The sequence below is a fragment of the Oncorhynchus keta genome, unplaced genomic scaffold (assembly GCF_023373465.1).
Source record: "Oncorhynchus keta strain PuntledgeMale-10-30-2019 unplaced genomic scaffold, Oket_V2 Un_contig_21036_pilon_pilon, whole genome shotgun sequence".
NCBI classification, from domain to species: Eukaryota; Metazoa; Chordata; class Actinopteri; order Salmoniformes; family Salmonidae; genus Oncorhynchus; species Oncorhynchus keta.
In genome coordinates this window covers 1-3,623 of record NW_026282279.1, presented here as the reverse complement: position 1 = coordinate 3,623, position 3,623 = coordinate 1, and the positions used below count along the sequence as shown (strand labels likewise).

Genomic DNA, 3,623 nt, shown 5'->3' with positions numbered 1-3,623 from the left:
GTTCTTTATTCTCACCTGACCTCTACCTTCTCAGTTCTTTATTCTCACCTGACCTCTACCTCCTCAGTTCTTTTATTCTCACCTGACTTCTACCTCCTCAGTTCTTTTAATCTCACCTGACTTCTACCTCCTCAGTTCTTTATTCTCACCTGACCTCTACCTCTCAGTTCTTTATTCTCACCTGACCTCTACCTCCTCAGTTCTTTATTCTCACCTGACCTCTACCTTCTCCGTTCTTTATTCTCACCTGACCTCTCCTCCTCATTCTTTATTCTCACCTGACCTCTACCTCCTCCATTCTCACCTGACCTCTACCTCCTCCGTTCTTTATTCTCACCTGACCTCTACCTTCTCCGTTCTTTATTCTCACCTGACCTCTACCTTCTCTCAGTTCTCACCTGACCTCTACCTTCTCCAGTTCTTTATTCTCACCTGACCTCTACCTTCTCCGTTCTTTATTCTCACCTGACCTCTACCTTCTCCAGTTTCTCACCTGACCTCTACCTTCTTTGTTCTTTATTCTCACCTGACCTCTACCTTCTCAGTTCTTTATTCTCACCTGACCTCTACCTTCTCAGTTCTTTATTCTCACCTGACCTCTACCTTCTCAGTTCTTTATTCTCACCTGACCTCTACCTTCCGTTCTTTATTCTCACCTGACCTCTACCTTCTCAGTTCTCTCACCTGACCTCTACCTTCTCTGTTCTTTATTCTCACCTGACCTCTACCTTCTCCAGTTCTTTATTCTCACCTGACCTCTACCTTCTCAGTTCTTTATTCTCACCTGACCTCTACCTTCTCAGTTCTTTATTCTCACCTGACCTCTACCTTCTCAAGTTCTTTATTCTCACCTGACCTCTACCTCCTCAGTTCTTTATTCTCACCTGACCTCTACCTTCTCCAGTTTCTGACCTTATTCTCAGTTAACTGACTCTTGCCTCCTCCTTCTTTATTCTCACCTGACCTCTACCTCCCTCTGTTCTTTATTCTCACCTGACCTCTACCTTCTCAGTTCTTTATTCTCACCTGACCTCTACCTTCTCTGTTCTTTAATCTCACCCTGACCTCTACCTCCTCAGTTCTTTATTCTCATCTAACCTCTACCTCCTCAGTTCTTTAATCTCTCACCCTGACTTCTACCTTCTCAGTTCTTTATTCTCACCCTGACCTCTACCTTCTCAGTTCTTTATTCTCACCTGACCTCTACCTTCTCCGTTCTCACCTGATCTCTGCATTCTCACCTGACCTCTGCCTTCTCAGTTCTTTATTCTCTGCCTGACCTCTACCTTCTCTACCTCCTCCGTTCTTTATTCTCACCTGACCTCTACCTTCTCAGTTTCTTTATTCTCCCACTGACCTCTACCTTCTCCGACCTGACCTCTACCTTCTCAGTTCTTTATTCTCACCCGACCTCTACCTTCTCCGTTCTTTATTCTCTCCTGACCTCTCTTCTCTGTTCTTTATTCTCCTGACCTCTACCTTCTCAGTTCTTTATTCTCACCTGACCTCTACCTCCTCTGTTCTTTATTCTCACTGACCTCTGCCTTCTCAGTTCTTTATTCTCACCTGACCTCTACCTGACCTCTCAGTTCTTTATTCTCCACCTGACCTCTACCTTCTCAGTTTCAGTTCTTTATTCTCCACCTGACCTCTACCTTCTCCAGTTCTTTATTCTCACCTGACTCAGTTCTTTATTCTCCACCTGACCTCTTTTCCTTCTCAGTTCTTTATTCTCTGACCTCTACCTCCCTCAGTTCTTTATTCTCACCTGACCTCTACCTTCTCGGTTCTCACCTGACCTCTCTTTTTGTTCTTTATTCTCACCTGACCTCTACCTTCTCAGTTCTTTATTCTCACCTGACCTCTACCTTCTCAGTTTCTCACCCTGACCTCTTCTTTATTCTCACCTGACCTCTACCTTCTCTGTTCTTTATTCTCACCTGACCCTCTACCTTCTCAGTTCTTTATTCTCACCTGACCTCTACCTTCTCAGTTCTTTATTCTCACCTGACCTCTACCTCCTCCAGTTCTTTATTCTCACCTGACCTCTACCTTCTCAGTTCTTTATTCTCACCTGACCTCTACCTTCTCAGTTCTTTATTCTCACCTGACCTCTACCTTCTCAGTTCTTTATTCTCACCTGACTTCTACCTTCTCAGTTCTTTATTCTCACCTGACCTCTACCTTCTCAGTTCTTTATTCTCACCTGACCTCTACCTTCTCAGTTCTTTATTCTCACCTGACTTCTACCTTCTCCGTTCTCACCTGACCTCTACCTTCTCTGTTCTTTATTCTCACCTGACCTCTACCTTCTCTGTTCTCACCTGACCTCTACCTCCTCAGTTCTTTATTCTCACCTGACCTCTACCTTCTCAGTTCTTTATTCTCACCTGACCTCTACCTTCTCCGTTCTTTATTCTCACCTGACCTCTACCTTCTCAGTTCTTTATTCTCACCTGACCTCTACCTTCTCAGTTCTTTATTCTCACCTGACCTCTACCTTCTCAGTTCTTTATTCTCACCTGACCTCTACCTTCTCAGTTCTTTATTCTCACCTGACCTCTACCTTCTCAGTTCTTTATTCTCACCTGACCTCTACCTTCTCTGTTCTTTATTCTCACCTGACCTCTACCTTCTCTGTTCTTTATTCTCACCTGACCTCTACCTTCTCTGTTCTTTATTCTCACCTGACCTCTACCTTCTCAGTTCTTTATTCTCACCTGACCTCTACCTTCTCAGTTCTTTATTCTCACCTGACCTCTACCTCCTCAGTTCTTTATTCTCACCTGACCTCTACCTTCTCAGTTCTTTATTCTCACCTGACCTCTACCTTCTCAGTTCTTTATTCTCACCTGACCTCTACCTTCTCAGTTCTTTATTCTCACCTGACCTCTACCTCCTCAGTTCTTTATTCTCACCTGACCTCTACCTTCTCCGTTCTTTATTCTCACCTGACCTCTACCTTCTCAGTTCTTTATTCTCACCTGACCTCTACCTTCTCAGTTCTTTATTCTCACCTGACCTCTACCTTCTCAGTTCTTTATTCTCACCTGACCTCTACCTCCTCAGTTCTTTATTCTCACCTGACCTCTACCTTCTCAGTTCTTTATTCTCACCTGACCTCTACCTTCTCCAGTTCTTTATTCTCCTGACCTCTACCTTCTCTTCGCTTCTCTACAGTTTCTTTATTCTCACCTGACCTCTACCTCCTCAGTTCTTTATTCTCACCTGACCTCTACCTTCTCTGTTCTTTCACCTGACCTCTACCTTCTGCCTCCTGACTTCTTTATTCTCACCTGACCTCTACCTTCTCAGTTCTTTATTCTCACCTGACCTCTACCTTCTCAGTTCTTTATTCTCCCTGACCTCTGCCTTCTCAGTTCTTTATTCTCACCTGACCTCTACCTTCTCAGTTCTTTATTCTCACCTGACCCTCTACCTTCTCTCCAGTTCTTTATTCTCACCTGACCTCTACCTTCTCAGTTCTTTATTCTCACCTGACCTCTACCTTCTCTCAGTTCTTTATTCTCACCTGACCTCTACCTTCTCAGTTCTCACCTGACCTCTACCTTCTCAGTTCTCACCTGACCTCTACCTTCAGTTCTCACCTGACCTCTACCTTC

The 3,623-nt window shown here is 44.2% G+C and overlaps 1 long non-coding RNA gene across 1 annotated transcript; it reads right to left on the bottom strand.

Moving 5' to 3' along the window:
* Nucleotides 1-280: 280 nt before the first annotated feature.
* Nucleotides 281-1,437, bottom strand: LOC127920866 (uncharacterized). The gene is made up of 3 exons (XR_008107711.1): nucleotides 1,374-1,437; nucleotides 1,208-1,222; nucleotides 281-381 (listed from the first exon to the last, which is right to left on the bottom strand). It is a non-coding gene; the product is annotated as an uncharacterized LOC127920866 (long non-coding RNA).
* Nucleotides 1,438-3,623: the final 2,186 nt, after the last annotated feature.